This window comes from Rousettus aegyptiacus, unplaced genomic scaffold, assembly GCF_014176215.1.
Source record: "Rousettus aegyptiacus isolate mRouAeg1 unplaced genomic scaffold, mRouAeg1.p scaffold_m13_p_6, whole genome shotgun sequence".
Classification (NCBI taxonomy): Eukaryota; Metazoa; Chordata; class Mammalia; order Chiroptera; family Pteropodidae; genus Rousettus; species Rousettus aegyptiacus.
This window is the reverse complement of record NW_023416309.1, coordinates 61,482,512-61,496,530: the sequence shown is the minus strand read 5'-3', so window position 1 is coordinate 61,496,530 and position 14,019 is coordinate 61,482,512. Positions and strand designations below refer to the sequence as shown.

At 47.3% G+C, this 14,019-nt stretch overlaps 1 protein-coding gene across 1 annotated transcript in view; it reads left to right on the top strand.

The window, feature by feature from the left end:
* Positions 1-8,102: 8,102 nt before the first annotated feature.
* Positions 8,103-14,019, top strand: part of RASGEF1A (RasGEF domain family member 1A) — a 91,576-nt gene continuing 85,659 nt past the window's right edge. Inside the window, exon 1 of the mRNA XM_016158705.2 lies at positions 8,103-8,331. The gene's annotated coding sequence lies outside the window, so the exon portion shown is untranslated. The remainder of the gene's footprint in view (positions 8,332-14,019) is intronic.

The following is a 14,019-nucleotide window of genomic DNA, read 5'->3' as shown; positions in this document are numbered from 1 at the left end:
AAACTACACTCATCCATATAAGTGAATCTCACAAACAATATTGATGACACAAGCAAGTAGAAAATACAAAATATGATTCTGTGGGGCTAAAACAATACTTTTTCTCCCACCTTTTAAGTTCTTCTAGCTGGGCTAATAATTCAAAAGACATACAGCAGATTAACAGCAGAAAACAAATTTTAATACATGTGCACAGGAAATCACATAAACATGAAATTTTCAAAGTGAGGCAAAATTGAATATACATGGCATTTTGGACAAAGTAGAAAAGGGGGGGAATGGGGTCTTAGATTTTAAAAGTGAAAATGGGCCATTTACAAGTTCTTGCTAGGCATCTCAGAAACAATGGGATGTAGAGGGTGATCTAGTTAACAGGCCCCTGCTTAGATACTTCCTGTCTAATTCTAAGGTGATTATACTAAGGTTCCTTTCCTGAAGCAGATTTTTCTATTTGAATCTCTTAGGCAGGAAAGGAGGAGGGTCAACAGTTCTTTCTGAGTCTTTTGTTTCTTAACAACCAGCTTAAAAACAATATCCAAAAGGCAGATTTAGGGTGGTAAAACTTTAGTCTCTTCGATTCCATTCACAAAAGTTCTAAAATAGGCATATATATCTAGGGGTAAAAGTTTAAGTAGAGGCAGAGGAATAAATATCAGGGTAATGGTTACCTTGGGAGGGGCTCGGTAGGGAGAGGGTACAAAGGAAAAGCCATTGGAGAAGGACACAAGGGGGCTTCTCATCTGCTGGCAGTGCCCCATTTCTGGTTCCATGGGTATTCTCATTGTGATTATTCTTGAAATTGTACACATACATTTCATACACTCTTCTGTATGTGTGACATATTTTACAGTTTAAGAAAAGGATCAAGAGAACCATCAGAGGATGATTGAGTAGTATTGAGTTCTCAGTTCCACTAATGACTTTATTGTAAGTTTGGAGTGATAGTAGGGCTGTATGATTGCCTCTTGCAGCACTTAGAAACCTGAGAGGACATCTGGAGAAGACAGAGGTGGGTTCGTCTGTCACTGGAGGTTATCCAGGTAAGAGGAGCAAAGAAATCTAGGGTTTTGGCAAAGGAACAACTAAAAACCTGTTGTATGGCAACAAAGGTAAGGGGGAGGCAAGTGAAGGTAGGAGAGAGAAAGCTGAAGTCTTAGGAGATCTGGCTTGAATAGGAATCAGATCTTAGAAACTAGTGCAGTCTAGGTTCTGGACTCCATGGGAGAAAATGCTGTAAGCATTGTTGTAATGGGAGGTCTTTCTCTTTCTCTCTCCACCACTCTCTCTTTTAGATATTTGAGATACAATTTTATTTTGATTCTAAATGAATAACAGTAACACAAGATTTCACCACTGAATATTGCAATGTAGCAATTTTATATTTGAGCGTCGGTAAGGAAATAAAGGTCTTGAAGGTGGCTGCCTTTGAGGCAAGATAATGTCTGGGTGCAACAGGAACAGTGGGTGTCTGAATTGTCATGAGCATATATGTTATAGTTCCGATAACCTGCAGAACTCCCTCTATACCAAAGCCAGCCCAAACAAAACAACCTACAAAGTACTACCAGTGTCCTGCTATGCAGATGCACCTCAAGACACACTCCTCGGCATGGATAAGGTGGACAGAAGTTCTTGGGGCAAAAGGATTGTGGACTCCTCCCCTTTCTCTGTCTGATCCAAGCACTTTTGGCTCTATCTGCAGTACATTTCCAGTTGGAAACATTTCTTATTACCACGTGCATAACTATTCTGGTTTAAACTACCAACATCCATCATCTGACAATTACCACAGTTTTTAACTACTCCTTTCACTTCCCCTGTGCACCCTAGAGACTGCTTCATCTTTCTGGCAACAGTGGCAATGCTATATTCATTGGCGGTAATGAATCATCCTGATTTCCCCACACCCATAATAATAGATACAGCAAAAAAAGAAAAAATGTGTGGAAAAAATCTGAACAAAGAGATGACACGGTAGTCATAGAGATTAAAAATTATTTTTAAATTTACATACAGTAAAATTCATTATTTTTGGTGCGCAGTTACTTTAAGCTTTGACAAATGCATAGCATTATGTGACTACCACCACAAATCAAATACAGATACACTCTCATAGTACCTAAAAATTTTACCATGCTAGAATTAACCCTACCCCCTACCCCACCAATCCCTGGGGACCACTGATCTATTCTCCATCTTCACTTTTTCCTTTTCTAGGATGTCATAGAAATGTCATAGAAATGAAATAATATAGTTTGGATCATTTTTAGTCTGGCTTCTTTCAATTTACAAAACACTTTTGAGAACCATTAATGTTGTTGCTGAATGGTGTTTAACTGTCTGGATGTACCCAGGACTGTTTATCTATTCACTCAGGTTATCTGTTGTTTCCATTTTGTCTCAGGAACTGACAGAATATGAGATACAATTCAGCAGCAATATAGATTTGTACTTGATTAACAATCTGACTTAACTGATAATATAGAATATATGTTCTTCGCAAGGGCATATGGTATAGAACACATTCTAGGCTATAAAGAACGTATAAGCAGGTCCTGCTATTAAGATGGCAGAATAGTAAATGCTGCACTCCCCTCCTCTCATATCCATATCAAAATTACAACTAAACTACAGAATAGCCATTACTTGGAGTCACCTGAAGTCTAGCTGAACAGAAGTCCTACAACTGGGGACACATAGAAGAGGACACTTTGAGACTAGTAGGAGGGGTAGAGAAGCAAAATGGGCTGGTCCCACACTCATGTGAGGTGTTTGAGAACTGGGAGAAATGTCTCCGCTGAGGAGGGTCACCCCAGAAGAGTGAGAGGTCCTAGCCCCATACCTAGCTACCCAGCCCAGGGTACCAGTGCTGAGAAGAGAAGTCCCCACAAATTCTAGCCATGAAAACCAGCAGAGATTGAGGCTGAATAAGATGAAGGGCTGCAGAAGTGGCAGACTTTCCTCTTAAGGGAATTGTGCCTGAACTTACTCAGTTATGGACACACTCACTCTGAGCTCCAGCTCTGGGTCGGCAGCCTTTCAAGTGCCAGGGACATATGGGGAGAAACTGAGTTGTGTGGCTTCAGGATGAAGGCCAGAGGACCAGCTTTTTCCCAGACAGAAGTTCTGGCAGAAGGCATTGTTCCTTTGTTGAGCCCCACCCTGCCTAGATTGGAGACCCAGGTGGGCACCATATTGGAGTCTCCATCAACGTAGCTAACACTGCTTGCCCTGCCCTAGTGATTCCCTGAGATCCCACCCCTATCAACATGCAGACCCACCCAAGCCACTTCCATACAAAGGGCCTGTCATGGCTCATGCCGTGGACTTTCCTAAAATCTATCAAAGGTTCACAAAACTTAAACAAGTAGCATCTGGCCTCAGTGTGTCACATACCTCTTTCTGAGTAACCCCAAACCTGACACTAGTGGCAGCTGGCCTTGGTTTATAGCTTGGCCTCTTGAGGTGCTTCCAAGTCCAGTGTGGGTGATGGCCATGTATGGATTGCTTGATGGTTCATGCCAGGTGGCCCCGGGCAGGTCACAGCTGAAGCTGAACCTGGTCTATGGCAGGGCCCCTCCCAGGAAGCCCTGAGGTTGGAACACTCATTGGCTAGGTTCGGTCTGAGCTGGAGCACCAACTGGGTAACATCTGAGGATGACACACACAAAGGGCAGACAGGACAGGCAGACACTAGAGCCCTGCTAAAGTGAATCCTGCTCTGTAAGGCCAGCCCCTGCACAACAACTCCTCCGCTGGTCATGGCCAGTCTTCACAACCAATCAGCCTGAGGGTCAGTCTCTCCCATTGACAAGCAAACAGAAACCAAGGCTCAACTACAACAGGAGGGCACACACAACTGATACAAGGGACATACCTGGAGCACCCTGCTCAGATGACCAGGGAACACTGTCACTGGGCCCCACAGCACGCCTACTACATAAGGCCACTCTACTAAGACTGAGAGACATAGCAGCCTTACCTAATGCATAGAAACAAACACAAGTAGGCAGCCAAAATGGGAAGACAAAGAAACACGTCCCAAATGAAAGAACAGAACAAAGCTCTAGAAAAAGAACTAAACAGAATGGAGACACGCAATCTACCAGATGCAGAGTTCAAAACACTTGTTATAACGATGCTGAATGAACTTAAGTGGAAAGGAGATGAACTTAGTGAGAACTTTAACAAAGAGATAGAAAACATAAAAGTGGAGATAAAAAACATAAAAAAGAACCAGTCAGAAATGAAGAATACAGTAACTGAAATGAGGAATACCCTTAGGAGGACTTAACAGTAGATTAGATGAAGCAGAGGACTGAATCAGTGATTTAGAAGATAAGGTAGCAGAAAACAATCATAACCGCAACAATAAAAAAGAATCCAAAAAAATGAGGATCATTTAAGAGGCCTCTGGGATAATATCAAGCATCATAGGATACCAGAAGGAGAAGACGGAGGGCAAGAAATGAAAACCTATTTCAAGAAATGACTGAAAACTTCCCTAACCTGGTGAATGAAATAGACATACAAGCTCAGGAAGCACAGTTCATCCCACAGAAGATGAACCCAAAGAGGCCAACACCAAGACACATCATAAGTAAAATGGCAAAAGTTAAAGACAAAGAGAGAATCTTAAAAGCAGCAACAGAAAAGAAGTTAGTTATGTATGGGGGAGCTCCCAGAAGACTGTCAGCTGATTTCCAACAGAAACTTTGCAGGCCAGAAGGGACTGGCACAAAATATTCAAAGTGATGAAAAGCAAGGACCTACAACCAAGATTACTATCATTTAGAATCAAAGGAGGGATAAAGAGCTTCCCAGACAAGAAAAAGCTAAAGGAGTCATCATCACCAAGCCAGTACTATGGGAAATGTTAGAGAGACTTCTTTAAGAAGAAGAAGAAAGAAAAAAGATTAAAAAAAAAGAATAATAATAAAATTGCAATACCTAGCAACAATTACTTTAAATGTAAATGGGTTAAATGCTCTACATAGAAAGTTGAATGGATAAGAAAACAAGACCCTACACATATTGCCCACAAGGGACTCACTTCAGAGAGAAAGACACAGACTGAATGTAAAGGGATGAAAAAAGATGTTTCATGTAAATGGAAACAAACTAAAAGCTGGGGTAGTAATACTATACCACACAAAATAGACTTTAAAACAAATGCCACGACAAGCGACAAAGATGGACCCAGTTATCCCACTTCTGGGTATTTATCTGAAGGAACCCAAAATACTATTTTGAAGGGACCTGTGAATACATAAGTTTATTGCAGCATGATTTACAGTAGCCAAGATATGGAGGCATTCTGGGCGTCGATCAATAGATAAGTGGATAAAGAAGAGATGCTAAATATATGCAATGTAATACTATTCAGCCATAAACAAGAATGAAATCTTGCCATCTGTAACAACATAAATGGACCTAGAAGGTACTGCGCTGAGTGGAGTAAGTCAGATAGAGAAAGACAAATGTCATATGTGGAGTCTAGAGATCAGAATAAACAAACAACAGAAATAGGCTCATGGATACAGAGAGCATCTTGATGGTTGTCAGATCGTGGGGTGGGGGGACAGGTAAAGGAGATAGGGGATTAAGAAGTACAAATTGGTAGTTACAAAATAGTCATGGGATGTGGTATATAGCATGGGGAATATAGTCGGTAATATTGTAATAACTATGTATGGTGTCAGATGGGTACTGGATTTAATGTGGCAATCACTTCATAAGTTATATAAATGCCTACTCACTGTGTTGTACCCTGAAACTAATTTAATACTGTATGTTGACTATAATTGAAAAAATACATATAAACATTTTTAAACAATGAAGTATGAGCAGATTTCAGAGAGCATATCCTCTGCCTGTTGTATAATTAAATTGGAACTCAATAACAGGATGATAACTAGAAAATTCCTAATATTTGGACTCTAGCAACATCCTTCCACATAACTCATAGACCAAAAGAGAAATCAAAATGGATATTAAAAAATATCTTGAGTTAAATGAGAAAAATGCACTTAAAATTGTGACAGACAGTAAAACAGGGCTTAAAAGGAAATTTATAGCTTTAAATGTATATGGTAGAAAAGAAGGTTGAAAACCAATGAGTGTAGCTTCCAATTTGAGAAACTGAGGGAAAAAAGGATAATAAATATTCCCCCAAAGTAGAAATATAGACATAATAAAACTAAAGGCAGAGATCAATGAAATAGAAGGCACAAGAGGAAACTCAATAAAGTTGAAAGGCGTTTCTTTGAAAAAAATTATAAAATTGACAAAACCTTAGCAAGACTGATGAAGAAAGAGAAAACATAAAGATCCCTAATATCAGAATGAAGAGTGGGATATTACTGCAGATTTTATAGACATCCGAGAAATAACACGAGGATGTTATTAACACTCATCAGTAAATCAGAAAGTTTGAACAAAGTGGAAAAATATTTCAAAAACACAATTTGCCCAAAGAGGAAGAAATGAATAATCTGCGTGGTCCTATATCTATTAAAGAATATGACTTTGCAATCTAAAGCCTCCCCACAGTGAAAATCAAGGTGCAGACAGTTATTAATATTCTCATTGAAAATCAATGAAGCACGAATTTATGATTTGCATACTACTACTGTCTATATTATACTTTTAAAAAGTTATAAATCTTCATTTAAATAATATAGGGAGCTGTGGGTAGGGGTATAGAAGAAACAAAATTGGCCATTTATTGATAATTGGTTTTATTATACCTTCTTAGCTCCTACTTTTGTAAATGCTTGAAATTTTCCATAGTAAAATGTTTTTGTAAAAAAAAGAGTCAGACCATAATATTACTCTGCAAAACCCTCCTCCAAGCTTTGCAACTCCCTCTATGTCAAAGCCACAATGGGCCAGTGGCCAACCAGGCTCTTCCTGATGTGGCATGTCCTGGAATCTCACTCTCTACCACACTCTAGCTCATTTTCACACCACTCTGGCATCCTCATTATTGCCTGCACATGCCCAAGGCATACTCCCATCTCAGGGCTTTTGCACTTGTTATTCTCTTTGCCTCAAATGTTCGTTCTTGCGATTCAGCATGGCTCGTCTCAGTCAGATCTTTGATCAAATGTTACCCTTTCAGCAGACTTCTCTGACCCCCCAAAATAAAATAACTAATTCCACAAATTGCACTCTTTATCCCCTCTTTCTGCCATGGTTCTCTCCAGAGCACCTGCTCTTTTGACATGTGAAACATTTTCTTGTGCTTTTATTGCCTGCTTTCTACAAGAATGCAAACTTCAGCCTGACAGGGACATTCAAACCAGTATCCCAGTTCCCAGAATGGCATTCAATAAACATGTACTGAATGAATAAGAAAGGTCTTCAGTTTCTCCAAGAGGTGCTATGGGGCACCTCCCCTTTCTTCTACCCATATCCCTTTGCTCTGTGGGCTTCCTGGCCCCAGGCTAGTTCCACATTCACCTGAGTCTGGCTGCCTGTAATATACCTGACCCTCAGTGTTGCTGCCAGATAACAGGGATGTCCCTTCGGAGAGTCAGGAGGCTGCAGTGGGAGCCAGAAGACCTGGATCTTCCTCTTAGTTTTGGAAAAATATGGACTATGGAATCTCTCAAGGTGATTTTGACACTTACCAGCTCTGATATCCTGCATGACAACTTCGCTTCCCTGACCATCAGTTTGATCATTTGTCCAGTTGGTACAAAACCAACACCAAACCTATAGCGTGGTTGTAATGATTAAAGGGAATAACCAAAGGGACTAAGATTTGCCCACGGAAGCCCTTTCACTCTCAGATGCCACAGATGAAAATTTTGGCAGCTTTGAGGAGTCCATCCCCAAAAGGGTCTTTTACACGAGGCGGCCTCATCACCTGTTGGGTTGTTCGTTGCCTTATCTTTTTAAAAATGAAAGACTAGCTCGCTCTCTCCCTGACTCCTCCGTCTTGCCCCCTTAGCCCGGATCCCGTCCTGAGCCCTGGCCACGCTCTCTACTTCTGCTTGAAGGTCGGTCCCACGCTTCTCTCTCAACGCGCCCGACCAGCGCCCGCCCTCTCCCAGCGCCCACCCCACACCTTCGCCCCGCACCCGCCAGCTCCCCGCGCTCTCGAGCTCGCCGGCTTCTCGCCGGCTCCGTGCTCGCTCGCGTTTCCCGGCGCCGGCCGCGGAGAGAGCTGCTCTGCCCGCATCTGGCGCAGCGCGCGGGCGGCCGCGGGTGGGCGGGTGCCTCCGGCCCCGGCACCGAGCATGAGCCGCCGCCGCCGGCCGCGCGCTGCTCGAGGCCCGACTGCGGCGCAAGGGCTGCGCAGGAGCTACGCTGGCCCGGACTCAGGTAGGCGGCAGCCGCGGATCCTCAGTTCCTAGGACCCTCCCTTCATCCCTTCCTCCCTCCAGCGAGCCGTTTCTACCGGTCGCCCGGGCGGGCGGGCAGGCAGGTTGCGCGTGGGCCTAGGTTCCCGCCTGGAGCGGCCGTCGTGGGATTGGGGCTAGGGCTTCAGGCGCAGGTCTGGGGACACGCGTGAAGGAGGGCAAGCAGGAGCTCAGCGTGGAGTTGCTGAGAACTTCGCCCCTGGCTGGACGGCGCCAGAATCCTCAGTCCAGTGTCTCTGTAGGGCACCTGGCGGTCTCGCCCCGGGCGTGGCGGGAGCGCACGCTGACAGTGGGTATTGGCACCCGCAGCAGGTCCACCGCACAGGCCTGGCGTGGGGGAGGGGGTTGGGGAATCTGAGGAGCTAGGGCCTGCGCAGTTGGAAGTTTCCATTTGCTTGTCTGCATTCTGGGCCCCGCGATGGCATTTCAGGCCCTTGTTGTTTGGCGAGGAATTGGGAGTGAGTCTAGCATTTGAGGGGAGACGGCCTGCGCCAGGACGAGATTGCCCCCTCTGCACCGTGGGCAGGGGTCGTTTGAAGGACTGTGTTCTCTTTGCCCCGGGCCTTGTAGGGAACAGGGCCTGGGGCAGATGCAGCTTATTCTGGTTGCGTGTGTGGTTGATGAGAGGGCTTCTACTGTTTGGGGAGCAACACTCAGCAGGCCCTTGCCCCTGCATCTCTAGCTGTTTCTGAGAGCTGAAACTGGTGGATATTCACAGGAATGTCTCCTAGGAGCCGCTTGGGGGCTGAGATGTGGTGTCTGGGGCTTTCTTCTTCCATGCTTAAAGCTGGGAGACCCATCTGGTTCGCTCTCCCACTTGCTGTCATTCTTCTCCCACTCTCTGGATCAAAGGAAGGGCCCAAAATGGCCACCTGCCTCAGGAGCCCAGAATATACAGAGTCAGGTGGGTATGCACCCCAATCTTACAAAGGCAGTGGCCTGCTCCGCCCCTCAGGGGGTCTCCCACCTCCCTCTGGAGAGTTTTGCCCAGCCCAGCCTTGGCTGGGTCCAGGCTCTTCCCTGCCCAAATAGGAGGCCTAGAGATCAGGCAGTAGCTCCCACCTCAAGCAGAGAACTAGGGAATCAGGAAGCCACAGTTTTGATGTCTTTAGGTCCCTCCGAGACTCATTTTCCCCATCCGTAGAATGACACCATGGGTTCAGTGAATTATGAGGGCATTTCCCCTGACATCCAGGGACACTTTGTAGTGGAACCTCAGGGCCCCAGCCCAGAATAGAAGGAGGGGATCCCTGGTGGGAGGAAGTGGAGGACTTTGGCTTGGGGCACTTGGGTCTGTTCTCTGCCCTCCAGCTTTTCTTTGTTCCTAGGGACATGAGTGATAGTGACCTAGCAGCCTGGACAGTGGTGGCAGCAGAACCCACTGAGAAGGCCCTGCCCCTGAGAAGGGAGTGAGCAGTGCAAACCCGCATGCTGACACCCTCCCGGGGCAGCTGTATACCCTTGCATATGGCTCCTGGGTTTGGGAGCACAAGCAGGTATCCCCAGGTATGCCATGGGGACCCAAAAGCCAGCCAGCAAGTTTGTTTTTCTTGAACCTGCCAGCCTAATACCTCTTTTCCACCTGGAAAATTGTGGAAATGGAACAGTTCCAATGGAACAGAGGGTTTTTTGGTGTAACTTAGCAACCACAGGCAGAGGAGGAGGAGAAAGAAATGCCAGAACCACTAGCATTTGTGCTGGGCAGGCCTGAGCAAGGCCAGTGGCTGATGGGCCCAGGGCCAGTGGGGAGGGCATCCCAAACACAGATGGTCCCCCAGGCAGGTAAGGAACAGACCCACTAGTCTGGACCCTGGCCCTCCAGAGGAGAGCATGCTGAGGCTGGATGCTCAAGTGTGGCCTGAGAGCCCTTGAGCACACCTCCTCCCCTCTATAGAATGAGCTGAATGAGCAGGATTGGAATAGCTTTGGTTGACTGTTGGTTTTTAGCCACAGTACCCTGTTCTCAAGCCACATGTGTCACAGGAGCCAAATTTTTTGAATAGGTCAAGTGAAGGTGCAGGGCTAGGAAGGGTTGGGGGCTTTGAAGTCCAGCCACTGCCTTGGAGGTGGGTGTGTGTGGCTTTGTCAGATGTGCATATCTGCTCGATCCTCTCCCAGAAGAGGTCCCACTGGCTTCCCCACAGGGCCTGCTGGGGTGGACCCCAGGGCCATGGCGGAAGGGATGAAGATTCAGATTAGGGCCTGTCCAGTTGGTTGTGACCCAGTGTGGCTCCCTGTCCTGACCCATCTTTCCTCTGCCCCTGTTGGGACTACTTATCTTTCCCTCTTTCCCCTTGAGGCTATCTGGTGTAGCCCTGGTCACTTGTGGTGGTTTTCTTTCAGAGCTGAGATCTGCCTCTGGAGCCACTCACCCACTCCAGGCTGCCACTCAGGTTCCTTTGCTCTCTGGTGCTCACTTCCATCTGATGAATGTTTACTTAGGAACACATTTATGGGCAGAGTCTGAGGAAGGAGGCATGGGGAGAGGGCCATCCTCACAGGGTACTCAGGCAGCACCAGCAGGGAAGCTGCCATGGGAGGAGGGCCTCTGACACTCACTGGTCACATATCAGGGCCTCCCAACCTGAGGGGAACTGAGAAGGACATTCTGCTCTCTTTTCAGAGTGCATGTTCTTCTCACTTCTTTCTGGGAACAGAGAGTGAATGCAAGGGATGCCCTGGCCTGGTCCAGAGGGGGCTGGCCTCTATGGGTCCATTCAGAATGTCCTTGCACTGGGAATACCAGGAAGTGCTAGTCTAACAAAACTGGAACTGGGTTTGGGGAGGTCAGCAAAGATCAGCTGGGTAGTGGCGTGGCAGGAACTGTGGATCGGAAAGCTCCATCATGTCCTGACCTTCTGAGTGCAGGAAGGATGGGGCCAGGGCGGAGGAAGGGCTACCCGGGGCAGGGAGGGCCTTGGGAATGTCCTTCCTGGGACAGTCCTCAGGCCCTGAGTAGAAAGGCTTCTGAGAGGTGTCTGATCAAGAATGTGAAAATGTTAGCATCCAGGGCAGAGTGGGGTGGGGGTGAAAGTGCTGCCATTTCTGTCCCCTTGCTGTCCTTGCCTGATGGTGAACAGTGTGATGGCATCAGGTATTTGAGTGCTCATCTGCAGAAGCATTTCCTAAGAACTGCATATGTGCCTTTGAGCATGATTCAGGGAAATACCTGGTGGCTCTGCTCTGGGAAGCTTCTCCCCATCTCACTTATTTGACAGGTAAGCTCCTCAGGGTGAGTGCAGTGATACCAGGATGTAGACAGAGCACAGGAGAAAGCAATCTCTTGTCTTCCTCCCTACCATGAGCACATACACTGAGCTAGCCCTCTGCTGCCCAGGGTGGTGGCAGGAGCTCAGAGTATGGCATGTTTCTTCTGGCTGTGGGGCTCTCTGTGGTGCAGGGTAAGTTTAGGGAGCAGTGGGCAAGTACCAGCTCAAGGAGGAGAGGCCTGAGGCTGGGCCTAGGTGAGTCTCCCTGACTATTCAGAGGAGATTATTTCTCCTGTGGTACACACAAGTGAGTCCTCTGAGACAGGGAGCTAGCCCTAGGGGCACAGCGTTGGGCATTCAAGAGGTACTTTGTTCCATTTGTCTAGTTCTTGCATCATCTCCTCATAGGTGAGGTGTTGCTGCCCTTATCGACAGGTGATGGGCCCAGATGTGAAGTTACTTGCATAAAGCTTCTCCCAGCTTAAACACAACAAACCTTTTCCATCTAGCTATTTTCCAACCTTTTCTCCTCCCCTGCACAGGCGGACTTTGAAGTGGTGTTCTCTGCTTGCTCACTATCTCCTCACTTCCTACTCACTCCCTCCCACTGCAATCTGGTGCGCCCTCTTCACTCTAGGGAACTGGTATTCAGAGGCCTGTGGACATCTTTGTCTCTACAGGCGTTTACTGCCCCTGCTCCCATGCATACATAGCCTGGGCCCTGCAGGCTCACACCTGGGCCTCCATGTCCTCTGGCCCCCCTGCAGATCTTCCTGTAGGCTCCCCATCCTCTCCTGGGGGCACTCAGTGTTCCTGTTCCTGAGGACCTGGATGTTCGCCCTCTCCTCCCCAACCACAGCTTCTGTTTCCTCCTTGGTGCTGATTCCATCCCAATGATTGTCAGCCCAGCCTGTCCTCTGGGATCTGTCAACATTTGAGCCAGTGCCTACTAGATGCCTCCCAGGTGACCACAGGCAGCCTGTTCACTGTACCCTAAACCTCTCCTCCCCATCTGAGCAGGTGGGACAGCTTGAGCCTCTGTCAGGTCACCCTTTGCATGGATTGAGTCATCAGGCAGTCTGGCCCACCACTCCAGACCTCTCTTCTATCCCCTCCACCTGTCCATGCCTGCTGCCACCTCCAGGGATCAAGCTGCCCTCCCCTGGCCTGGACAACTACAGTGGCCTCCTTCCCCTGCAATCCCTTCCCGCAGCACAACCAAGTGACCTTTTTTTAACCTTCTCTTTCTAAAGCTGCTCTGGAGCCTTCTGCTTCTATGCAGGACCCCTTCTCCCCACCTAGTCAGCTCCCAGCTTTCCTTGGGGATGTCTTCCTGCATGGGAATGCTGTACTAGGTACCCCGGCCTTGTGCTGGGTACCTCCCTTGTGTAACCCCTTAGCGTCACGTCTATACCTGGCCTGTTGACCCCATTTGTACCCCCTGCTCAGAGATGGTGGCCACACTGGTAGACTCAGCAAACATTCATGGGATGCGTATGAAAGTCTGTGAGCAGCTATGCATGGTGGGGCAGAGAGGTACAGATCTGGGTCTGGGAATGTGTGCAGGGGTAGGAGGAGGGGAATGCCTGGCCTAGGCCATACTGCTGTCTTCATTCAGGGAGCAGAGAAGAGGGGAGCAGAACCACAAGCTCTGGAGCAGGCAAGGTTTGGGAGCCTCTCTGGTTCAGAAAGGAGTAGTGGGGGTGAGGCTGGGAGGCCAGGCTCCTGCCTGTTGTCACCACCACTTCTGTCTATCCAAGTATTACCCTCAGACTCTACCTTGAAGAGAGTTCTCCCTGGATCCAGTTGCCATGGCAACACTGTTAACAAAGAGTAGCTTCTGTGGAGGAGGCTGGCTCACCCGGAAGCTGAAGGGGCTGGGAGAAGGTGTGCGTTCTGATGCATTTATTAGCAGAAACTGTTTCCCTACCCCCGCCAAAGCTGCTCATCTTATGGGCCACTCTCCTGACCCTGTTTGCTGGTGGGGCATTCTGGTACCCAGACCCTCATGATCTGAATGTTGAGAAGCCTTGATTCTATCTGGATGTGGCCTGAATCCCAGCCACAGTTGGGTCACAGTAATAGGGAGGCCTCTGACTTGGGATGTGGAGAAATGTACCCAGCCCTAGCACCAGACACTTCCCAGGATCAGGAGCCCCATTTTATTCCTGTAGAAATACAGCTTAGAGGCCCGGACTTCTCTTGCCTAAACATCCTTGACGATTGGTTCTGCACCCAATCTCCTCCTGGCTATGAACTTTGAATAAGCCTTTTTTGGGTTCTGTGCCTCATCTGAGGCTATGATCTTTTTTTGTTTTATTAAAATTATTGGGTGACATTGATTAATCAAATAAATTTCAAGTATACAATTCAATAGTATGTCGTGTATATTCTGCATTGTGTGTTCACCTCCCAAAGTTAGATTTCCTTCTGTCACTGGC